Source organism: Pinus tabuliformis, chromosome Q, assembly GCF_031772625.1.
Source record: "Pinus tabuliformis cultivar Carrire ecotype Pingquan chromosome Q, CPIR1, whole genome shotgun sequence".
Classification (NCBI taxonomy): Eukaryota; Viridiplantae; Streptophyta; class Pinopsida; order Pinales; family Pinaceae; genus Pinus; species Pinus tabuliformis.
In genome coordinates, this window is record NC_142296.1 from 180404378 (window position 1) to 180430853 (window position 26476).

Consider the following 26476-nt stretch of genomic DNA (forward strand, 5'->3'; position numbering starts at 1 on the left):
ATATAATGCCTTCTTCAACCTACAAACATGTGTCTTTCGGTCCTTCACTTCAAATCCCTGTGGCTGCTCAACATAAACTTCTTCCTATAACATGCCATGAAGAAATGTCGTCTTTACATCCATCTAGTGAAGAGTCCATCCTTGACTAGCAACAAGGGCAACAATCGATCTAATGGTTGTGTAGCGAGCAATGAGAGCAAATATATCATCATAATCTTCTCCCTCTTTCTGGGAGAACCCTCGGGCCACAAACCTTGCCTTGTATTTCTCAATTCTTCCATCAGCTCCATGCTTGATTTTATATAGCCATTTTGAAGTCACCACTGATTTCCCTTTCGGTCTCAGAATGACATCCCATACATCATTCTTCATAATAGATTCATATTCTTCAGCCATGGCATCCTTCCACTTATTCCTTCATAGCTTCTTCAAAGGTAGGTGGCTTAGCTTGAATGATTGTACTCATGGCAACAAGGTATCCCTGATACCTGCATGGCTTCTTGCTCTCTCTAAAAGTCCCTTTAGCGGGGATGTGTCTCTCAGCATCTTGTAATGTAACTTGAAGCCATAGTTGTATCCTCCTAGCAAGAGAATCACTTGGAGGGTCCAAATAGGATCATCAACTATCTCCTTCTCAGATTCAGGGTCGGAAGGTCCTTCTAGAAGATCCATATCATCATCTTTCTTCTCGAGAGGAGGAGGTAGAGGAAGGTCCCTTGCTTTTCCAAGGTAGCATATTCATCAAATGTTACATCCCTGCTAATCTCAATCTTCCTCTGACCAGGTATGTATATTCTAAATGCTTTAGAATTTTCACAGTACCCAACAAACATACCTTTTCTTCCAGTGGTTTCAAGTTTCTTCCTTGTCCTTCAGCGCATGGAAATACACAAGGCACCCAAATATCCTAAGATGATGAATTTGGAGCTTCATACCTATGAATACTTCTTCGGGAGTCTTATTGTCCAATGCTTGACGAGGAACCCTGTTTTGGAAATATACTGTTGTATTTGTCACTTCTCCCCAAAGGAACTTGGCAGCTTTTGATCATGGAGCATACCACGGGAAGCTTCTACAATAGACATGTTCTTTCTTTCAACCACTCCATTTTGTTCAGGATTATTGGGCACAATAGTCTCTTTCTTGATACCTTCCTTCTTGCAAAAGTCTATGAACTCATTCGAAATGTACTCTCCACCGTTGTCAGACCTAAAGACTTTAATTTTCTTCCCTGTTTGATTTTCAATCAATGCCTTGAAGTCATTGAACGTATCAAAGGCCTCATCATTATGCTTCAAGTACTATATCCATGTCTTCCTAGAGCAATCTGTGAAAATTTCTGAATCTAACAAATCAGAAATCTTACTGCAACTAAATTTATTTTACCTACTTGGGTTCATCAAGTTATTTTCAGAATTATTCAGAAAATATTAATGCAAATACACTACAGCCTACACCAATACACAGATCAAATACTGAAAAATAAATGAGACAACCACACAAAGGACACACTTATTTTTGGACTAAACGTCCCCGGAAAAACCCAATGTGGGAAAACCGGTGCAACAAATATGAGAGTTTTATTATTAAGCAGATTTTTTAATACAACTAGGGTGCCAAATCCGGCTCACCCAACAGAGAATAAACCTGGCAGAAGTAACTCTATCTGGAGACAGATATTTTTGTTGGACACAGATTGTCATTGATGTCAATATGGCAATATTCAAGAGGAGACAGAGCATATCGGAGCCAAGAGGAGCGGACCAAGCCAGAGGAGCCACATATATCGGAGGAGTGCCAGAGCAAGAGGAGCCATATAGAAGGAGTGTCAGAGCAAGAGGAGCCATCGGAGGAGCTACAGGAGCAAACAGAGTGGACCGAGAGGAGCAGATGGAGAAAGAGGAGCCAAGAGGAGCAATATATATAGAGCCATCGGTATATGCCAAAAAGGAGGAGCACACAGAGCCATCGGAGGAGCTACAGGAGCAAGTGAAGCAAACAGAGCCATATATGCCTCAGACAACATTATCGGGAGCTGTTGAGCCATATATGCTTTCATTAATACTATCGAGCGATTGTTCGGGCAATGAAAACCCACATATGCATGTATTAACGATTATCGAGAGTGGAGGCAAATAGCAGCGATATCGTATCGGAACCCTTAGGGGTGAGAGTGGACGAGATATGCGATTTAGCGCTGACCGTCCGATCTGAAGGAATAATGGACGGCGGAGATCTAATCGGCAATCGGCATATCGGAGCGATCGCGTCGGAAGGATCGGGGGATGCGATATGTGACATCGCCAATAACCTGGAGCCGAAATACTGTAGATTGGAGGTAATAACAGTTTCGGGTCCGGAATGAACCTTCAACCTTGCGAAGTGGGAGAGCGACAGTCGAAGCCGAAATATTATAAAACAGAGCCTAAAGGAGCATCGGGTCCGCAGACCCATTACATTGCAAATCTGCGGATAGGGAACTATTGATAGGCCGGACCCGAAATCTCTTTAGAAGGGAGCTTAAAGGAGTGTCGGGTCCACAGACCCTTTGTATTACAAAGTCGCCAAGGTGAACTCGCCGAATTGACGGAGCCGAAATTTGAATAGGCTGGATCATAAAAGGGTGTCGAGTCCGTCGCATCGGAGGAGGCTGTTCTATTGTTTACAGCGAACGCTGATGTTCATCGGACCCGAAACAATATTAAAGGGAGTCTAAAGCCATATCGGGTCCGCACCTCGTCGGAGGTCTGGGCTTAAGAGTTATTGCGACCGCCGAAATCCGGACCCGCCGATAATTGTAAAGGCGGGTGCATAATAATTGAAGTCCGGCATTTGAATTAGAGCGGGGGTTTATAATGTTTTCCGTGTATTATATGATACATGGCCGCGGGGTTAAGGTATATATTAAAACCTGTGCGATGGTTGATAAAGCCTGTGTGATGGTTGATTAATGGCTCGGGTGGTGGCTTCCGATGGTTGATTATTGATAGAAAGCGCCGAATAAAAGGTGGCTTCCGATAGTCGATTAAAGCGCTCGGTGATGGTTGATTAAAGCGCTCGGTGATGGTTGATTAAAGGCTCGGTTGGTGGCTTCCGATGGTTGATAAAACGCTCGGGTGGTGGCTTCCGATGGGTGATTAAAACGCTTGGGTGGTGGCTTCCGATGGGTGATTAAAAGCACCGATAAAGCCTGTAAGAAAAAAAAAAAAAAAGGAAAGCAAAGAAATGGAAGCCGAAGTGTCAAGCGATCAAGTGAGGAGGAAGCCAAAGAGCCAGCACGTAAGAGGAAACGAATGGACAGGGGCATGGAGCATATAAAAGCAGCAAAAACAGAGAACTGAGTTGTCGTTCGTGTACGGTATAACCTGAGCATGAGATAGTGGAAGCAGCAGAAGAAAAGGGGGCAGCAGAAGCAGTGGAAGCTGAAAAGAGCGCAGCAGCACACCAGTGTATACCATGTATACCAAAGAGGTTGGAGCCTCAGAATAGAACAGGATTGAAGTCCTTGGGAGTTGGTGCTCCTAAGTCCAAGATTGGTGTCTTGGCAAAATAGAGTTGGTGCTCAGGAGGTTGGAGCCTCACCAAAATCCAAGTTGGAGCTTGGCAACCAAGTGTGACAATCTATTTATTGTATTTATTTTACTACACAGTTATATTAATAAAAGCATTTATTCCTGCTGTTCATTTTGTGTTCTGAACATATATGTTTTAACTAGTAAAACAATAGTGAGAAAAAGAAATACTGATTCACCCCCCCTCTCAGTATTTCCAACAATTGGTATCAGAGCGGGCTTCTTCATTCTAGCCTAACAGCTTGAAGAAGGATCAGCAGCCATGATGAGAAATCATGAAGCATCAGGAAAACCTCCTCTGTTCGATGGCACTAACTTTGGGTTCTGGAAGAAAAGAATGACTTACTACTTAATGTCCCTTGGACCTGAAGTCTGGCATTTTTGTCAAACTGAATACCAAGCGACTTCCACTCTTCCAACAGACCAAGACGAGAGGAAAGCCTACATTGCAAATGCAAAGGCCATGAACTCCATCACTAGTGGAATCACTGATTCCGAGTTTACAAAAATCATGCACTGTAACTCTGCGAAAGAAATGTGGGAGAAGCTAGTTGGCTTGTACGATGGAGACTCAAAAGTCAAAAAGGCAAAGCTTCAAACTCACAGAAGGCAATTTGAAAGCTTGAAGATGGAAGATGAAGAAGACATTGCAGCATACCTCCTCCGAGTAGCTGAAGTGGTAAATTCCCTGAAAGGATTGGACGAAAAAGTCGAAGAAAGTACTATTGTACAAAAGGTATTAAGGTCCCTTCCAGACAGATTTGACTCCAAAATAAGTGCTATAGAAGAATCAAAGGATCTTGACACCCTCAAAATGGATGAACTCCATGGAATTCTCACTGCCTATGAAATGAGGAAAGGTGGACCTAGCTCCAAAGATGCAGCATTCAAGGCCTCAAAGTCAAAGAAAGGGAAAGAAAGGAATGATTGTAGTGATGAGTCAGATGTGGAATCCGAATTGGCTCAATATGTACGAAAGCTGAAGAGAGGATCTAAGCTTAAAGGCAAGTATCCTCTTATCTATTTTAAATGTGGTAAAATAGGTCATTATGCAGCAAAATGTCCTCATAAACAAGACAGTGATGATGAAAGAAATTCTAAAAGAATGACATACAAAAAGAAAGGGTTCAATAAGAAAAACCTTCTCTCCAAGCAAGGTGACTCTGATGAGGATGAGTTTATGGTCATCAAAAAGAAATCAGATGAGGAAAGCGATCATGATGAAAGCCAAGAAGCATTATTCATGGCACTCACAGATGATGATGACTCGGGGCCAGAAGGAAATGCGGATGAACTGTTAATAAGTGCCATTGAAGAGAACGAGAAACTGCGGAACAAAATTATCTCTCTCAAAGTGGAAAACGAGGAAATAAGGAGAGAAGATCTCTTGGAAACAAAGCTTAAGGAAAAAGAAGAGACTTGTGAAGAACGTGAGGCCGAAGTAGTATCTCTGAGAAAGGAGTTGGAGCAAATTAAAAAGGGTTGTAAAAGCTCTCAAATACTTGATACTATTCTGAAAAATCAAAAACCTCAACATGATAAGTCTGGAATAGGTTTCAAGGGAGAATCCTCAAGCACTAAGAATAGTGCGAAAAGCTATGCCGATGCACTTTCCTACAACCCAAAAGATGAAAAAGTATCTTATCAAAAGTGCATCCCAGATTCCAAGAATAAAGAAAGAGTTATTCCAAAGAAGAATGTGGAGTCGAATCATGGACACTACAGCAAATACAAATCTGTACCCCACCAAGGGCCCATCAAAAATCCAAAGGACGAGGGAGGAGTAATTCTCAGAAAGGAAAGCGAATTAAACCGTGGTTACTTCAAAACCATATTTCTTGGACACTGTTTTCACTGTAAAAACTTCGGTCACCAAGCTAGACACTGTATGGCTCGCAGAAGTGAAAAGACAACGCAAAAGGACCGAGTAATCAACTCATATGCTCCCAAAAGACAGGGACAAATCAAAACCTTCAATTCATTCGATCCCTTGACTAAATTTGATCTGACTTGCTCTTTTTGCTACAATAATGGACACTATGAACAAAACTGCCCACTCAAAGGAAGAAAGACGAGCAACAAGATCTCTGCAATGGACAAATGCGGCCTGGCTCTATTTGCGCAAAATAATGGAAACCAGTGGTTTGTGGATAGTGGGTGCTCCAGACACATGACAGGAGACAGAAGGAAATTTATCTCACTGAGCAAAAAGGAAGGGAATGTGTCCTTTGGAAGCGGAACTGGCAAAATTGCAGGAAGAGGAACAGTTACTCTGATCAATGGAAAAGGAAAAGCTCAAGATGCTCTGCTGGTTGACGGACTCAAACACAACCTTCTGAGTGTCAGCCAAATTTGTGATCAAGGACATAAGGTTGTCTTCAGCACCAAAGACTGTGAAATAAGGAACTCTGTCTCTGGGAAACTTGTGGCAAAAGGAGTAAGAACACCAGACAATATTTACGTTCTGAACAAGATTCAGGAGAACAAATGCTACTTGAGTCAGGCAGATGAGAGTTGGTTGTGGCACAAGAGACTTGGACATACCAGCTTCGAAAATCTGGTCAATATCAGCAAGATCAAAGTTGTACAAGACATCCCAAGGTTGTCCAAACCAAATCAAGCAGTGTGTGGTCCATGTCAACATGGAAAACAGACCAGAACCAGCCACAAGACAAAGGAACACTATACATCAAAGCCTTTGGAGATCATACATGCTGATGTGTGTGGGGCCTGGGCCAACTAGAAATCAAGCACTCCAAGGAGAAAGGTACTTTGTATTATTTGTTGATGATTATACTAGAATGATGTGGATATATTTCATAAAGTATAAATCTGAAACTTTTGAGTGTTTTAAGAATCTAAAAGCCCTTGTAGAAAATGAAAAAGATTCAAAAATTAAGTGTCTCAGAACAGACAGAGGAGGAGAATTCACATCAAACGAGTTCAGAGAGTTCTACAATATTCATGGAATTAAAAGGGAATACTCGGTTGCCAGAACACCTCAGCAAAATGGGGTAGTTGAAAGACGAAACCGAACTGTCCAAGAAATGGCAAGAACCATGCTGTTAGCAGCAGATCTACAACCTAAATTTTGGAGGGAAGCAGTAGGGACAGTTGTCTATACATTGAATCGGACTCAATTGAGACCAAATTGTGACAAAACTCCTTATGAGCTATGGAAAGGGAGACCTTCTTCGGTGAAGTATTTCAAAATATTTGGAAGCAAGTGCTTCATAAAAATAAATGATGGTTCACCTGGAAAATTTGATTCTCGGGTTGATGAGGGGATATTTCTTGGATATTCTCCACGAAGCAAGGCTTACAAGTGCTACAATTTTCGACTGAAGAAAATAGTGGAAAGCATCGATGTAAAGGTTGATGAAGATCTTCCAGAAAAGGAAATTGAAGAACAAGAAGATGACTTTCTCATTGAAGAAGAAGAACCTAAAGAAGAAGAGATAGATGATGAAGAAGAAGAAGAGGAAAGAGAACCACCTCATACCCCTTCAAAGATGAAGTATGTAGAAAGATATCATCCGGAAGAACAGATCATTGGCGATAAAGATGAAGGTGTGCAGACTAGAAGAAGGATAACAACCTCACCCAAGAGAAAAGCCATTGCCCTCCTATCTATGATAGAACCAGAAACATTCACAGAAGCAAGTAAGGATCCTCATTGGGTAAAAGCAATGGAAGAAGAAATGTCCCAAATTGAGAAGAACAAGACATGGGAGCTGGTACCTCGTCCGAAGGACAAAAACATAATAGGAACCAAATGGGTGTTCAAAAATAAAATGAACGAGGAAGGAAAGGTTATCAGAAACAAGGCAAGACTTGTTTGCAAAGGCTATTCGCAAATTGAAGGAGTTGACTTTGAAGAGACGTTTGCACCAGTGGCCCATATGGAAGCTATCAGGATGTTTTTAGCATTTGCTTGCTCGAAAGGATTCAAAATCTATCAAATGGACGTGAAATCAGCATTTCTAAATGGGGAACTCAAGGAGGAAGTCTACATGGAGCAGCCAGAAGGTTTTGATCTGACAGCAGGAAAGGACCTAGTCTGTAAGTTGAAAAAGGCTTTGTATGGGTTGAAACAAGCTCCTAGAGCTTGGTATGCAAGACTGGATAACTATCTCCAACAACAAGGCTTCAAAAAGGGAGTGGCTGGAAGCAATCTATACATAAAGACAGATCAAGGTAAGTTACTAGTTGCTCTTGTTTATGTCGATGACCTGATTTTTGCTAGTAATAATGATGAAATGAGCCATGAATTTTCTCAAAGCATGGCAAAAGAATTTGAGATGTCAATGATAGGAGAGCTGTCCCACTTCCTTTGGACTTCAAGTATCTCAAACCAGAGCAGGATTGTGTATATCTCAAGCCAAATATCTAAAAGACATGCTCAAAAAATATGGAATGGAGGACTGTGCACCCATGAGCACTCCCATGACCACAAACTGCAAACTGAGCAAAGATGATGACTCCCCTCTAGTAGATGCAACTCATTACAGGTCAATGATTGGAGCCCTCCTATACTTAACAGCTACACGACCGGATATAATGCAAGCAGTAGGAATGGTGGGAAGATTTCAATCGGCTCCCAAACAATCCCATTTATTAGCCGTAAAAAGAATCCTCAGATATCTGAAGGGAACTTCAGATTTCGGTCTTTGGTACCCAAGGAGCTCAACACTGACTGTAACTGCATACACCGATGCTGATTGGGCTGGAAATATAGATGATTGGAAAAGTACTAGTGGAAATGCATTCTTCCTAGGAGACTGTTTGGTATCCTGGCTCAGCAAAAAACAGTCATCCATATCATTATCCACAACCGAAGCCGAGTATATTGCTACAGCAGACTATTGTACTCAGATACTATGGATGAAGGAAGCGCTAAAGGATGTCAACATATGTACAGATCAACCAATTACTGTTTATTGTGACAACACTAGTGCTATCAGTCTCAGCAAAAATCCAGTGATGCACTCAAGAACCAAACACATACCAATCAAGTATCATTTCCTCCGTGAGCAAGTAGCTGAACAAAACATCGCTCTGGAATATATCAGTACTAAGGAGCAGATAGCTGATATTTTCACAAAACCTCTTCCTCGGGAAGCATTCGAACATCTGCGACAAAAGATGGGGGTTATTTCTTTATCATCACTCAAGTTCATTCATAAAGATGCAGCAGGACAAGGGGAGCAGTTCGACAGGGGGAGTTCGTATGCATTCCTTTGCCATTGATGTCAAAGGGGGAGAAAGCAGAAGAATATTGCCATCAATAACAAAGGGGGAGATTGTTGGACACAGATTGTCATTGATGTCAATATGGCAATATTCAAGAGGAGGAGACAGAGCATATCGGAGCCAAGAGGAGCAAAAGGAGCCAAGAGGAGCGGACCAAGCCAGAGGAGCCACATATATCGGAGGAGTGCCAGAGCAAGAGGAGCCATATAGAAGGAGTGTCAGAGCAAGAGGAGCCATCGGAGGAGCTACAGGAGCAAACAGAGTGGACCGAGAGGAGCAGATGGAGAAAGAGGAGCCAAGAGGAGCAATATATATAGAGCCATCGGTATATGCCAAAAAGGAGGAGCATACAGAGCCATCGGAGGAGCTACAGGAGCAAGTGAAGCAAACAGAGCCATATATGCCTCAGACAACATTATCGGGAGCTGTTGAGCCATATATGCTTTCATTAATACTATCGGGCGATTGTTCGGGCAATGAAAACCCACATATGCATGTATTAACGATTATCGGGAGTGGAGGCAAATAGCAGCGATATCGTATCGGAACCCTTAGGGGTGAGAGTGGACGCGATATGCGATTTAGCGCTGACCGTCCGATCTGAAGGAATAATGGACGGCGGAGATCTAATCGGCAATCGGCATATCGGAGCGATCGCGTCGGAAGGATCGGGGGATGCGATATGTGATATCGCTGATAACCTGGAGCCGAAATACTGTAGATTGGAGTTAATAACAGTTTCGGGTCCGGAATGAACTTTCAACCTTTCGAAGTGGGAGAGCGACAGTCGGAGCCGAAATATTATAAAACAGAGCCTAAAGGAGCATCGGGTCCGCAGACCCATTACATTGCAAATTTGCCAATAGGGAACTGCCGATAGGCCGGACCCGAAATCTCTTTAGAAGGGAGCTTAAAGGAGTGTCGGGTCCGCAGACCCTTTGTATTACAAAGTCGCCGAGGTGAACTCGCCGAATTGACGGAGCCGAAATTTGAATAGGCTGGATCATAAAAGGGTGTCGGGTCCGTCGCATCGGAGGAGGCTGTTCTATTGTTTACAGCGAACGCCGATGTTCATCGGACCCGAAACAATATTAAAGGGAGTCTAAAGCCATATCGGGTCCGCACCTCGTCGGAGGTCTGGGCTTAAGAGTTATTGCGACTGCCGAAATCCGGACCCACCGATAATTGTAAAGGCGGGTGCATAATAATTGAAGTCCGGCATTTGAATTAGAGCGGGGGTTTATAATGTTTTCCGTGTATTATATGATACATGGCCGCGGGGTTAAGGTATATATTAAAACCTGTGCGATGGTTGATAAAGCCTGTGTGATGGTTGATTAATGGCTCGGGTGGTGGCTTCCGATGGTTGATTATTGATAGAAAGCGCCGAATAAAAGGTGGCTTCCGATAGTCGATTAAAGCGCTCAGTGATGGTTGATTAAAGCGCTCGATGATGGTTGATTAAAGGCTCGGTTGGTGGCTTCCGATGGTTGATAAAACGCTCGGGTGCTGGCTTCCGATGGGTGATTAAAACGCTCGGGTGGTGGCTTCCGATGGGTGATTAAAAGCACCGATAAAGCCTGTAAGAAAAAAAAAAGGAAAGCAAAGAAATGGAAGCCGAAGTGTCAAGCGATCAAGTGAGGAGGAAGCCAAAGAGCCAGCACGTAAGAGGAAACGAATGGACAGGGGCATGGAGCATATAAAAGCAGCAAAAACAGAGAACTGAGTTGTCGTTCGTGAACGGTATAACCTGAGCATGAGATAGTGAAAGCAGCAGAAGAAAAGGGGGCAGCAGAAGCAGTGGAAGCTGAAAAGAGCGCAGCAGCACACCAGTGTATACCATGTATACCAAAGAGGTTGGAGCCTCAGAATAGAACAGGATTGAAGTCCTTGGGAGTTGGTGCTCCTAAGTCCAAGATTAGTGTCTTGGCAAAATAGAGTTGGTGCTCAGGAGGTTGGAGCCTCACCAAAATCCAAGTTGGAGCTTGGCAACCAAGTGTGACAATCTATTTATTGTATTTATTTTACTACACAGTTATATTAATAAAAGCATTTATTCCTGCTGTTCATTTTGTGTTCTGAACATATATGTTTTAACTAGTAAAACAATAGTGAGAAAAAGAAATACTGATTCATCCCCCCTCTCAGTATTTCCAACAATTTTGGCGAATCCAGCAACTAGATGAACAAACCCCACAGGTGACTGTGTTGTCCCCAGTGCTGTGCAGCGATGGCTACTCCCAGCTCTGCGCTAGAACTGCGTCACCTCCTCTAGGAGTTGTGTCACCCTCCCAGTGAGCCTTCCCGGCTCAGAAATCGATCTACTGAACTGATGCCTGATCTGCCTCACAGAAACCCAAGCACTGCCTCTACGTGACTGCGTCAGCCCCTCTAGCTTCTATGTCACCCTCCTGGAGTTGCACTGTCTCTCCCTGGTGCTGCACTGCCTCTCTGTTATGTATTCTCGACCTTGGACGAAAGTCCCGCTGCCAAACTGCCCCTCTCTGCACTAGAAGCTTACTCCGAAATTCTCAGCAAACCACGCCCCAAAATTTCGATCTAGCTCAAGTGTTGCTCTCACTGTGTGTATTCTCCAATTGACCCCAAGCCTTCCTTTATACTTTTCCTGTTGAGAAATCAACGATCGTGATCTAATCTCTAATCAACGGCTAAGATTAAATTAGACTTGATCCTCGTCACTTAGAAGCTTCTCACCCATATTTACATTAATTCACTTTAATTATTTTAATTTCCTAAGTTTTAACTTAGGCACCATTAAAAATAATTAATTATTTGAATAACATGCACTCTGAGTGGAATTTCTCCAAACGATTTATGGGTCTTGGAGATCTCATGTGTTCTAGCCCCTCCACGAAATTTCGGAGCTAGAGCACATCCGATGCTACCCAAAAATCAACACTCCCTCTTAGCGAGGAATGTGCTCTAGTGATACTGCCCAACAGAAGTATCACACTGATCCACGGCATCAGTCCTCTGCATTGCTAATGCTCAGCCTGCTACCCTTCATCCACTACGCTGCAGCAATCTGTACTGCTGCCCATGACACTGCCACTGTCACTGTTGCATCCGTACTGCAACTCCCTCTCAATATGCTACATCATGTTGCCCATAGCACTACCACTACTAACTGCTGCACTGCAACTCAGTTGCTGAGAAGTAAGCAACTGAAAAGCCACCCAAAAGCTGACATGTTGGTCAGTCTGGATGCCCCTTGACGCTGAAGCTACCTCTGTTGCTAATCTGTGTTGCCCCTTTGATGCTACTGTGTTGCTATTGTATCTGCTCTATGCCTTCCGCACTATTGCAACACTCCACTGCGTTGCTTCAGACTTTGGCGCTCTAGCTCTGCCACTGTTGCTCCATCATCCCTCACACCAATTGACTCCCGTTGTTCTGTTACTGTCATTAAGGGCTCCCATAGTCGTATGTGATCGAAGAGCTTGGGCACCTCAAGGATCCTTCCCTTATGTAGTTCTATCGAACTACATTTCTATATCAGCCCACCTCCCTCCTGGAGATGCAGCTGCCATCTCTGCCAAATGAATGTTGAATTGGTTCTCTTCTTCCTCTTTCGTTGCTGCCCTAGCAAAAAACTCGGATCTGGATTTCTTTGGCACTAGAAATCCTCTAAAACAAACTCCCTCTGAATTTCGATTTCCTTCACGGAAATCCTTCTGCTAACCACTGTCGAACCACCCCTCTCTAATCTCTCTTTGTTGCTACTCAGCACTAGATCTAGATTTCTTGGCAAGAAATCTTTGAGGAACTAATTCCCTCTACTTTGCTTCTTCCCCACTAGGTATTGTTCTGCACCAACAGAATCAGCACCCCACCAACAACTCCAGATAAAATCTATGCTGCACCCCCAGCAACTAGAAAACCGAGACTCAACAGTCTCTACGCTGGCCCAATAACCACTGCGTTGCCCTCTGCAGCAACAGCGTCACCTAATCAAGCTGATGCAGGCTCTGCGTGAGCCTCCCTTGGTGACTGTCACCCCTCCTCTGCTCTCTTGGCCTCAAATTGCACAGTCTCTCGGGACAGTTGCCTTCACGCACAGATTTTCCTCTGTCCTTTCGTTGATGGCTTCAGTCCTCCTTGATCTGCAATCGCTCTGATACCATGTGAAAATTTCTAAATCTAACAAATCAGAAATCCTATTGCAGCTCAACTGATTTGCATTGCGTACTTGTGTTCATCAAGTTATTTTCAGAATTATTCAGAAAATATTAATGCAAATACACTGCAGGCTATACCAATATACAAATCAAGTACTGAAAAATAAATGAGACAACCACACAAAGGACACACTTATTTTTGGAATAAATGTCCCCGAGAAAAACCCAATGTGGGAAAACCGGTCCAGCAGATATGAGGGTTTTGTTATTAAGCATATTTTTTAATACAACTAAGGTGCCAAATCCAGCTCGCCCAACAGAGAATAAACCTAGCAGAAGTACCTCTATCCGAAGACAGATATTTTGGCGAATCGAGCAATTGGATGAACAAACCCCGTAGGTGACTGCGCTGTCCCCGGTGCTGTGCAGCGATGGTTGCTCCCAGCTCTGCGCTGGAACTGCATCACCTCCTTTAGGAGCTGCGTCACCCTCCCAGTGAGCCTTCCCAGCTCAAAAATCGATCTGCTGAACTGATGCCCAATCTGCCTCACAGAAACCCCGGTGTTGCCTCTGCATGACTGCATCAACCCCTCTAGCTTCTGCATCACCCTCCTGGAGCTGTATTGTCTCTCCTTGGTGTTGCACTGCCTCTTTATTATGTAGTCTCGGCCTTAGACGAAAGTCCCATTGCCGAACTGCCCCTCTCTGCACTAGAAGCTTACTCTGAAATTCTCAGCAAACCACGCCCCAGAATTTCGATCTAGCTCAAGTGCTGCACTCGCTGTGTGTATTCTCCAACTGACCCCAAGCCTTCCTTTATACTTTTCCTATTGAGAAATCAACGATTGTGATCTAATCTCTAATCAACGGCTAAGATTAAATTAGACTTTATCCTCGTCACTTAGAAGCTTCTCACCCATATTTACATTAATTCACTTTAATTAATTTAATTTCCTAAGTTTTAACTTAGGCACCATTAAAAATAATTCATTATTTGAATAACATGCACTCCGGGTGGAATTTCTCCAAACGATTTTTGGGTCTTGGAGATCTCATGGGTTCTAGCCCCTCCACAAAATTTCGGAGCTAGAGCACATCTGATGCTACCCAAAAATCAACAAAATCAACAATGAAAGTTATGCATTAGAGATGACCACCAAGGGAATGGACAGGGATCAATCCACATAGGTCAGAATGAATGAGTTGGAGGATGTCATTAGTCTTATTCTTACTAGAGGGTAATGGTCCCCTTGTCTTTTTTCCACTAGCACACCCTAGCTAAACTCCATCATGCCTAGCTTGAACATCAGGAATCCCAAAGACTAACTTCTTCAATTTCGAAAGAGCTCCATAATGTAGATGTGCCAATCTTCCGTGCCACAGCTCACTTTGATAGTTAGTGTCATGGACCATTGCCAGCACAGGTCTTCCAATGACTCTATAGAGTCCTTCTACTCTAGATCCCAATGTAAAGGCATCTTTCATTCAGGATTCCTTCGGCCAGGTGAGGACTTTTCCTTTGATGAAGGCTACTCTCATTCCTTTGTCTTCCAAAGCAGAAATAGATACCAGGTTCTTCTTTAGTTCCGGAACATACATCACTTCATGAAGAATAACAAATTCCCTAGAGTCCAAATAAAATTTGACAGATCCAAGGCCCTTCACAGGATATTCAGTGTTGTCTCCAAGAATGATCTTCAAAATTGTCTCCCTCTCAACCAGATTTGAGAGGACCTCCTTATACCCGGAGAAGTCTCTAGAAGCCCCACTATCTACTAGCCAACTATCATATGAATCTGGAAGAGAAGAACTAGAGAGGGGAGAAATAAGAATCTACTCAGATTGACTAGCAGTGGCATTACTTTCATACCAGGAATTTATTGACTTCTTTTGAGGACGATGGTCTTCTTCTCGATCATCTGGAGTATCTCTTCTTCTTCTATCATCTCTTCCTCTTCGATCATCTCTTCTCCTATTATTGAACCTACTATTGTTGAAGCCACGATTGTTGTTGTATCTTGACCTTGGAGCATCCCTTCTTTCTCGGCAATCTTGAGCATAGTGACCAAACCTATGACAATTGTAACACTCAATCTTTGACATGTCCTTGTCTCTTCTTGGTTTCCTTCTACGAGAGTCTGGGGTGTTGGAGCAGACTTCCTTGAATTAGATGGTCCTCCTCTACCTTTCCTCTTCTTGTCTTGAGCAACAAAGGCAGTTGGCTCTCCTTCTTCATTCTTTTGAATTCTTCCACAGGCAATCATCCTGGCTTCTTCTTGAGTGCATTGTCCAACGAGCTCATCAAATGTTGGGAGCTTGTTATTGTTGCTTATGGTGGTAATGAAGGTTTCCCACATAGGAGGAAGACCTTGAAGAGTGATCATCACCAACTCTCTATCAGATACGGGCTCACCAACAGTTTGCAATTGATCTCTTAATTGAGACACCCTCATGATGTAAGATTGTACAAATTCCCCCTTGTTCATCTTCATTTCTTTGAGCTTGTTCTTCAAGGAGAGGATGTGGTTCAAGTTGTTGACTTGATACATCCCTACAAGCTTATCAAACATGTCCTTGGACTTCTTCAAGTTACCAACATAAACAAGTAAATGATCTTGCAAACCATCAATAATAATTTTCTTTGCCTTGATCTCACCTTTCTTGTACTTGGACTTGGTGGTAGCAGGAGCATTCTCCGGAGGCTCAGGAACCTTTCCTTGCACATATTCCAAAACATCATTGTCATCCAATATAACTTCTAACCTAATCTTCCATGCAGCAAAGTTTGATGAGTCACCCAACTTCTCATTATCCTTGAAGAAAGAGGTAGTCATCTTGTCCAATTCAAACAGGCTCCTTCAGCTTCTTTCAAGTATGATTGCTCTAGTCTCTTGTCTCTTTGGGCTTTCCTCTTCACCTTAGCTCTAATACCATGTTAATTTTCCACTACTATATGTTGTTACAACTACTTTAGCCCAATTCTTAACTTCAATTAGCAATCAATTTAATCTTCCAGTAAACAATAGCAATTGTAGATAAAAGAGTAAATGACCATGAGCGATAAGAGACAACAAGAGACACCATGATTTGGTCAATGACCAAGGAAAAACCCCATAAGGGGAAAACCCTTTCAAATTCTTCCTCTTATTAGATTGTCATAAAGTGTTCTGCAAAGAGTACAATGATCCAAATTCATTAACAAGAGTCAAAGTATAGCTTTTGACTTATCCAACAAAACAACCAACCAAGATCCAAAACATGAGCCAATAGTCAAATCTGGCCAAAGTCAACACTAGTCAAAGTCAACGGTAGCAGCAAGAAGAAGTCAACGATCAACGGTCAACAATCCTCCAAATCAACTCGGTCAACAGTCAAAGAATGTGGTCTTCTCAACTGATCCAAGTGCCACAATTCTTAACTGTGATTAGCAATCAAATTAATCTTCCAGTAAACAATAGCAATTGTAGATAAAACAGTAAATGGCCATGAGCGATAAGAGACAACAAGAGACACCGTGATTTGGTCAATGACCAGGGAAAAACCCCATAAGGGGAAAACCCTTTCAAATTCTTCCTCTTATTAGATTGTCATAAAATGTTCTACAAAGAGTACAATGATCCAAATTCATCAACAAGAGTCAAAGTCTAGCTTTTGACTTATCCAACAAAACAACCAACCAAGATCCAAAACATGAGCCAATAGTCAAATCTGGCCAAAGTCAACACTAGTCAAAGTCAATGGCAGCAGCAAGAAGTCAACGATCAATGGTCAACAGTCCTCCAAATGAACTCGATCAGTAGTCAAAGAATGCGGCCTTCTCAACTGATCCAAGTGCCCCAAAAAACAGTGAAAAATCTTCTTCAATTTCAATCAAAGGCAACCAAAACCCTAGTTGCAGATCTAAAGTCAACCACAGTCAAAGTTCCCAGAAATTCTCGATTTTTGTGCCAAGAAATTTAGTCCTCCTAAATAGTCCAAAAGCCCAAGTCAAAACAAGCCAATTCATGCCCAATCACCAAAATTCAAACTTGGTCAAAGTGCTGGTCAAAACAGATTTCGGCCTCCTACAATTTTATCCTTCCTCTTGCTCACACGTGTGGGAGATGAGCTGCAATATTTTAAATTGTACGAACCAATGAGAGAAGAGAGAGATGCTTGATGTGATGGCTCCAAATAAGGCTCCTTGACTTGAATTTATAGACGTTGGAGAGCTAATTAACCTATTAGGCCAACCTTAACTTTTGTGTCATTGTGGGTTTCTTCATCAAAAATACACTTTTCCTTAACCAAATTGAGTGGTTCCAGAGGCAATTTTGGGTCTCTCTGAATTAGGAATAATGTCCAATGGAGGGAATTTGTCCTTGAGCTTCCAAATTAACACAATTATGGTGTTTCTGAAATCTACTGCAAGAAGATTATCACAAAAATTTCACCAACTCGTGGGACACCTTTGGAAGAGGTCATTTTCACCTTTTATGAATTTGTTCCACATGTTGATGATGACTTGACACTAAGGATAGTTTCCTTGATTCGGGAAGCATCTTTGGATTCTTTTGACTCATTCACTGATGTATTAAGATGTTATTGTATAGGTGGCCCCGCCACCTCACTAGTTTAAGTATTTTTGACATAATATCTAGGGTTTTATAAAGAGATAATGGTATTATAAATTCTTGTAGGCTAAAATATAAGATAATATTATTTTTATATTGAGAGGGTTGCTATCTCATTTGTAGCTCATTGCTAGAACTTGGGAAAACACTACTCATCTACTAGTATGATCTTTTTACTATGGATGGATATCAAAAGCACTCTCTTTAGGATGATGTCTTGTGGATGCTTTCTAATTGTATAAATGTTCTTCGATCAAGGGTTTTATGGATGAATCAAAAATAGAAAATAATCTCTTTTAATCTTAGTGAATTTTGTTTATGAATGGTTGTAATGTGAAAATCCCTTGATTGCAATTATTGGATATTATTATCCTAATTGTTAGCATTTTAAATGTTTGCGGCAATTAACAAATAATTCACAATTACAATCGTCACCATAAAATATGTTGCGGAAAATAAAAATCAGGGAGTAAGAAATAGATGCACACAGATAAAAATAGACACCAATATTTTTGGACTAATGTCATCGGAAAAAGCCCGATGGGAAAACCAATGTAGCAGAGGAGGGTTTATTTTATTATGCAAAAATTTGGAAATTATAGCAACTGGATGCCCAACTAGCAATCCTCTAGAAATAATCTGGCAAAATATCTGGAGAAGTTTTTCTCCCTTCTACAATCAATTCGACCTCCCTCTGGCTTGCTTGAACTCTCTCACTGGTAACTCGGCCTGCCTGGAATTCGCACTACTAGGCCTGGGAAATCAGTACTTCCTGATACTCAGCTCTAACTGAGTCCTCCAACCTTCCTCTGCCTCTAGAAATGATTTGCTCTACTTTATGGGTGATCTCCCAACCTTTAGCAACTGAAACAACCTTCTTTCTGGCACTCGCACTAGGTTTTATGGCTACTCACACTGGCTATTTAGCCCCTCTGCAGAATAAGTTTTGTCTCCCTTTTCTTGCCTCTCCAGCACTGAAAACACTTGGGAAGCTTTCTAGAAATCTCCTCTATTTCTCCCTCAATCATTGATGCTCTCCTTTGGCTGAAAACCTCTTGTTGAATCATTGCAACTGGATAGCTCGATCTACCAAGAAACTCGCTCCCCTGTTGTGCCTTTCTCCATCCTATTGACTTGCTCTTATAATCTCTCGCTAGAGCTTCAACGACCATGATTAGATCCTCATCGACTACTAAGATCATCTCAGACTTGATCTCCTTAATTAATTCACTTTAATCAACCACTTTTCCTAAGTTAGACTTAGGAAATATTTAAATGATGGCTAATTAGTTTAATTAAGGTGTTTCGCAAGCTTATCTTGCGAAACCTTTTCTAGGTTTTGGAGATCTCGTGTTCCTTAGCCTCTTAGACACAAATCGAAACTAGAACACCTATCTAATGCTACCAAATCAATCAAAAACTAACACTCCCTCTTAGCGACGACGGTGTTCTCTCCACTCCAACATCTCTCCTCTGTAGTCAGACCACGTTGTTGGTGTCTAACATCTGTAACATATTATCATTGTCCACCAAACTACTGAGCATACTCTGATTCACCTGCTAACCCTATAGTTGAATCACTCGGCATCTACACTGTTGCTGACACTACATTGTACCTCCTTGCACTACTGCCAACACTGCTTATGCTACATCTAATCTCATGTTGCTGTTGCTACAACTACTACAACTAAGAACTGATCTACTGTCCCTACAACTGGCTTCTGCAATTGTCCCTTGAGTCTCTGAATGCAACCAGGTCTGCTTTTTCTATTGAGTATCTGATTGCGCCCAACTGTCTTTGTGCCCCTCTAATATCTTTACCACAACTAGCTCTGCACTGTCTCTCAAGATCTGGCTGTGCCTTATTGACATCTCGATCCTCCTGCTACTGAATACTATGGGTCCCCGTAGCTAAGGTAATGATCCATGAGAAGAGTATATTGCCATTGATTCTCATCTTCCATGGACCCTGCCCAAATCTGCAACTCTAAAGCATCGTGCTCTGCCTCCATTTGGAGGTATAGCCGCTATCAATGCAAACTACTCCAACCTAGAGGTCAACTCATCTATCTCTGTCGAAGTTGTCGTCTGCTCTTGCCCCTTCTTGTCCTTCTTTCTCTTTGGACACTGGGTGATGTAGTGACCAAACTCACCACATCCAAAGCATTTGACCTTCGACATGTCCTTTTTCTTCTTCTCGCCTCCCTTTGAGTTTTGTCCCTGGCTGGGACTTTTCTTCGCCTTTCCCTTACTAGCAAGGGCTACATTCTCCTCTTCCTTCTCAACCTTTGGTCCCCTGCTACTACCATTGGTAGTACCCTCGACAAGACTAAGCCTTAGCTCCTCCTGAAGTCACTCCACAGGTGTTCCCAAGTCGGCAGTTTATCTTATCCAGTAATCCCCTAAACAAAAGTTTCCCATTCTTTGGAAAAGTCATTTATAACAACTCACACAAGTTCTTTGTCATCAAGATTCTCTCCTACAGTTGCTAGCTCATCACAGATGTTTTGAAATTTGGTGAGATAGGAAATTACGTCTTCACCCTTCTACATCTTTGTGGTCCTCAACTTCTCCTTGAGAATCGTAAAAAAGATTCTCTGATGGATCCTGGTATAGCTTCACAATGGCCTCCTCCTTTGTTGTATTCTTCTCTGCAATATGTGGGACGATATGATCCTGAACCCCGTCTAGGACCATCCTCTTGGCTTTGGCCATATCCTTCTTGTAGTCAAGACACTGGATAGGATCTTTCGGTTCAACTACAACTGTTATCACGAACTCCTTCAGACCATGCACATCCAACAAGAATAGCGTCATGGCCTTCCAAACACCAAAGTTATAAGATTTGTCAAGTTTATCCTGATCTCTAAGACCTACTGTAGCCATCTCTGCGAAACTCAAATAAACTGGAGATTGGATCTGGAAAACTCCTCCTTCCTGTGCGACCTCCCTTCTGCTACTCGCACTCCTTGAGGAATGCACAGATCTACCTCTAGATGTCCTTCTCCGACTAATACATTGCCTTCATCTACTCACTAAGACTGCTCGCTCTACCTTTTGGATGTCCTTCTCTGGTGACTGGCACACGAACTGTAACCTTTGCAACTCAAACTAGCAAACTCGCACTGGCAAATTAATTTACTTGCTTCGGCCTGCTACTACTGGAAATCTCAGATCTCCTCTTGAAAATTGGAAATTGGAAACCCTTAGAGAATTCTTGAAATCCCCTCAATGTGCATTTCTCTTCCTACCCTACACAAATCTGTAGTTGAAAAAATTATGCGCTCAAATTTTCTCAACGAATCCACCGATCTACTTACCAGAACTACTTCCCAGCAAATTCACTACTCGCTAGAATTCTGCTCTGGGCAAATCAAACTTTTCATGCACTCTACTTCCGGAAATTGATTTTCCTGCCCAGCGATTTGCACTCCCTGGCTTGGTCTATGCAAATCTGAATCCTATGCTTTAGATTTCCCTCTAAATGCACGATCTACTAATATTTCGCCTCTGAACCTCCGATCTGATCAATAATGCTGTAATACCATGTGAAAATTCCTTGATTGCAAATACTGGATATTATTCTCCTAACTGTTAGCAGTTTAATTGCTTACGACAATTAACAAATAATTCACAATTGCAATCTTCACCATAAAATATGATGCGGAAAAAAAAGATTAGGAACTGAGAAATAGATGCACACACATAAAAATCGACATCAAAATTTTTGGACTAACGTCCCTAAAAAAATCTTGAAGGGAATATCGATGCAACAGATGAGGATTTATTCTATATGCAGCGATTTGGAAATTTAACAATTGGATGCCCTGCTATCAATCCTCCAGAAATAATCTGGAAAAATATCTAGAGAAATTTTTCTCTGTTCTATAATCAATTTGGCCTCCCTCTGGCCTGCTCGAACCCTCTCACTAGCAACTCGGTCTGCCTGGAATTCGCAATACTTGGCCTAGGAAATTCGTACTACCTGCTACTCAACTCTAACTGAGTCGTCCAGCTTCCCTCTTCCTTCGGAAATGACTCGCTCTGCTTTCTAGTTGATCTCCCGTTCTTCAGCAACTAAAACAACCCTCTTTCAGGCACTCGCACTGGGTTTCCTGCCTGCGCATACTGGCTATTTGGCATCTTTGCAGAATAATTTCAGCCTCCCTTTTCCTGCCTCTCTGGCACTAGAAAACTATTGGGAAACTCTCCAAAAATCTCCTTTGTTTCTCCCTCAATCACTGTTGCTCTCCTTATCTGGCTCAAAATCTCTTCCTTGCTTAATCACTGCAACTGAATAGCTTGATCTTCCAAGATAACTCACTCCCCTCTTGTGTCTTTCTCCATCCCATCAACTTGCTCATATAATTTCTTGCAGCAGCTTCAACAACCATGATTAGATCCTCATCAATGGCTGAGATCATCTTAGAATTCATCTGTCTCATTTTCTGGAAGTCTCTAGAGCATAAGTTGATCTCCTTAATTAATTCACTTTGATTAACCACTTTTCCTAAGTTAGACTTAGAAAATATTTAAATGATGGCTAATTAATTTAATTAAGGCGTTTCACAAGCTTATCTTGTGAAACCTTTTCTGGGTTTTGGAGATCTCGTGTTCCTTAGCCTCTTAGACACAAATGGAGACTAGAACACCTATCTGATGCTACCAAGTCAATCAAAAACTAACATGTAAGTGTGGTTGTGCTTCTCTAGTGTTGGTGGTGCACCTTTTTTCCTTTTTCTTGGATAGACCCCTTCTTCAAAGCTTTTTAAAGATTACTAATGGAGTATCTTCCCATTCAATTATATGGAAGCTTGCAACGCACTAGGGGGATTTGTTAGGGTTTGTAATGGAAAACCATAAGTATCACCCTACTTTCACTTACACATCCTTAAGAGGAACACTAGTTGACCACCTAAAAAATTAAAATTAAGCAGGCACTAGTCTTTTATTATCTACTTAATCATAAACTCAAAATATGAATTTCTTTTTACTTTTCTATTAGGGTAAATCTAGGTTTTTCATAGCTTGCATTCAATTTCAAACCAACAGAAACCCTAGTGTCTTGGTATTTTTTGCATGTCTTTGACACAAAAATCATTTTTCTTGCAAAATCGACCTTGATGATTTATATTGCTGCATGTTTAGGGCTGGACGACTTGATATAATTGGTTGTTGTATGCTCCTTAAGTTTCAGATTTAACAAGTTACATAAACCCTAGTTTTATCGCTTGTTTTAACCCTAAAAATCACTCGTTTATAATCTGTTCAAATGGCCAAAACATATTGCTGTTATAACTTGTTTACTATTGTAATTTATTTATCTTTTATGCCAGTTTTATGACAGCATTAAGCAATTTTTAGATCCAAATTGTTTTGAGATAAATTTTCATTGGATAAGCACTTAACAATTTAATCCTATAAAACAGCCCTAAAAATGAATAAACCTACATCTAGAGTTTACTCTGAATAACCAACTAATCCATAACTCATAGATCATAATCAGTTGGTGGTAATTTGGGTAGTACGATAGGTTACCTTAGATTTGATTTGTCTTGCCTTCGGAACACTAAGTTTTACTAGGGAAATCTCCCTTATGTTTGACTTGTTCTCCACGAAAATGAAGGAAGTAGTTTTCTAGGTGACAGTGGCAACACTTCCATGTTCCACTCATCTTTGTACCTTGATAAGGCTTTGCACCAAGGTGCAAGATTGTATGATAACAAAAACAAACTGAAATTCACTGTGAAACCATGCCCAAAAACACTTTGGCAACCCAATATCTCTAAAAAATTATATGCCTTTGATTTCACCTTGCATTCTTAACAGCCTACAGCAAACAGATGAGGGCATTCATTTAAAATCACGTAAATATAGGGAGAAAGAGGAAACCTTGCCGAATAGAGCATTGCAACTGAAAAGAATCAAAATGCACACCATTCAAATTTTGCACTAACTCTAGCCAATGCCTGCATGAAAAGGGATACCACTTATCAAGTTAACACTGATAAATAGAGCCAAATTTCAACCAATGTAACATGTTAAGAACGAGTCTCGCCAAAAGACACTTTTGAAATTGACTTGATAAAATCCCCTGATATTTTGTACATTAACCTTCGATGATTTAGCATGTGCCTTTATTTCCCATATTCAGAAATGGAGATTTTATACCTCTAGAAAGTTGAGCCTTACAGTTTGATTCATGTAGATCGGTTGACAATATTTCAAGAATACAATATGAGATACTTTAGAAGAGCAATAACTTATTCAGTATCCTGCTCTACAAAAATTCGTGATAAAGGTTGACGACTAAATACCCAAGTCAGAACTTAATGGGTTGGATACTGAAATATATGCCTGTGCATTAGCTGGGCAAGATGTCATTTCTCCAGATTTTGGATCAGCTAATTCACCTGATCTTTGCAGCTGGCTAGAAGAAGATCCCTGTGCTTTTGACTCATAGTCCTTTTGAGAGGAGATGATCGAAGTATCTTCAACATTCAGTCAAGTCATTACAGAAGGTGAATGCTCCATTCAAACAATTCTGCTAGCTTTATCTTGCCAACATCTGTATACATGTTTAACTATAAACCCTATAATACCTTCCATCAATTTGCTACATGAACAATAGTAAGAAATTCATTCAAGTAAAAAATGGATATTTCAAACACTACTTTAACGCAATCTCAACCCATCAAATAATATTAACTAAAACCATAAACTACATCTACCTGCTTGGAAACAATCATCATATTATTAGTGAAAACGTGTAAATTACAATACAATCAGACTTGAGCAAATATCAGGCTATTGAATTGGACTCTCTATTAAGACAATTGAGAAATATATCTCTATAACAACTAAAATATTAATAGAACATTTGATTATTGATTACATATGGAAATCAAGATTAACTTGAGAGACCAGTGGGTTAGTTTGAGTGGTTGGGTGCTTTAACTTTCACGCAGGAGATCTTGGGGGTCAATCCCCTGGTTGGCTGCCTTGATTACATGCGTCACTCGACGTCCCTATCAAGTCAGACATCATAATCAGCACCAATGGATTTACACTGGATACCATCCATAAAATGTTGGGAAGTTCCTGGGGATTTCCCCATGAGGTTTTCCTTCAGAGAAAAGGTTCAAACCAAATGTTAGTCAGCTTGCATACTGAAAGCTATAATTGTCTGTTCCAATGAAAGAGGGTTTTATATATGCATTGGCACTAACTGCCTATCTTGCCAGAGGGCTAAATCAAGAGGTATGCAGTGAGAGGGGAGAACGAGCGAGAGGTTGTAAAGTCTGGACTCTGACTGTTATGATCTGGTCTGCTGCCTGCATTTACTGTTGCACGAATCTATTAATTGTTTAACTGTCCCTGTACTGGCAGTCTAGGTCTCATCATTTGTGTTCATATTTGAACTCACCAAAAATCAAATTCAGAAAAAGAATTCACTTGTGCAAAAAGATACAATAAAGTTTGCCATAAATTTTAGCAAAGAAAATAGAGTGAATTTTTTTGAAGCTTCATATTTTCAGACAAAAAGATACAAATGTTTTTATAACTTAGCGGAAAAAAATATGTCAAATTAAATGCCAAAATTGAAAACAAGTTAAAATCATAAATTTCATATAAAGTATGTATAAAAGAATCAAAGATATACACAATGAAAGTGAAGATGGAGGGAAGGCTGTAATGTCCAACTGTTATGACATGGTCTGCATTTACTGTTGCATGAGTTATCAATTGTTTTACTGTCTACTGTCCCTGTAATGGTAGGCTAGGTCTCTTTGTTTGTGTTCATATTTGAATTCAGTGCCAATAAAGTTGAGGAAAAAAATCACCAGTGCACAAAAATTATGATAAAATTGGCTGTGAAGTTTGGCAAAGAGAATTAAGTGAATTTTGTTATAACTTCATATTTTCAGGAAAAAAACATACAAGTTTTTATAGCTTCAGTGATAAAAATATGTCAAATCAAATGCCATTACTGAAAGCAAGTTAAAGTCACAAATGTCATATATATATGTGTGTGTGTGTGTGGGTGGGTGGGTGTGTGTGTATAGAGAGAGAGAGAGAGAGTTTTACAAATTTTATATAAAAAAACTCCTGGCTGATTCCAATCAATTCATTTTAGTTCGTGGCAATATTAAATTCACCAAATCTCTCACAGCCTTCATCAAGGCCCTCTATCCCACATATTTTCACTATCTTGAATCACTTCAAGCTAGTGGACAATTAGAGTCCCCCAATTTTGACTTTTTTAATGGAGAAAATTGCAGGATACGAGAAAGCTTTCAGCAAGAAGATAATTCAATCCACTAGAGAGACTGTGCCTTGCTCAAAAAGGTAAAAATCAATCAAATGATTCTTCCAGAGGAGAAGGTAGGAAAAGAACACATGGAAAGAAGTATTTCAGAGGCAAGGGGGGTAGGCATTGTCAAGGTGATAAATCTGATCCTCACTGTTTTCATTGTGGCAAGAATGGACATTTTGCAAAAACATGTAGGATCCCATGGGAGAAGAGCAAAGGAAAACAAGAATAAAAGGAAGAAAAGGTAAATCTCCGAAATCTGCACATTTTGTTATTTTTCATCATAATATTGGAATAAATGAAGACTTGTTGAAAACTTCATTTGCTTCTTGAAGAGATGCATGGTTGCTTGGCACAAGTGCTACTTGCCACATAACTTTCAAAGAGACTTCTTTGAGAAATTAAATGACAGTGTAGAGTGTGTAGTATACTTTGCAGATAGATCCAGTCTCAAACCTACGAGAATTGGCACCATCAAGCTCAAATTGCCTTGATTCCCAAATTCTCTTTTGGATGATGTTCTCTAACTTCCTGAGTCGTACAAGAACTTACTATAACCTATGCACGTTTGACAGAAAATCCATA

General features: G+C 41.0%; 1 long non-coding RNA gene across 2 annotated transcripts in view; it reads right to left on the reverse strand.

Annotated features, from left to right (window-relative positions):
* Positions 1-25131, reverse strand: part of LOC149218826 (uncharacterized) — a 66939-nt gene extending 41808 nt beyond the window's left edge. The window contains exons 1-2 of one of the 2 annotated variants that reach the window (XR_016249194.1): positions 23895-25131; positions 23470-23546 (exon numbers count right to left, since the gene is read on the reverse strand). This is a non-coding gene — a long non-coding RNA (uncharacterized LOC149218826). The remainder of the gene's footprint in view (positions 1-23469; positions 23547-23894) is intronic. The other variant, XR_016249193.1, reaches the window with a different exon arrangement.
* Between the last annotated feature and the right edge of the window lie 1345 nt (positions 25132-26476).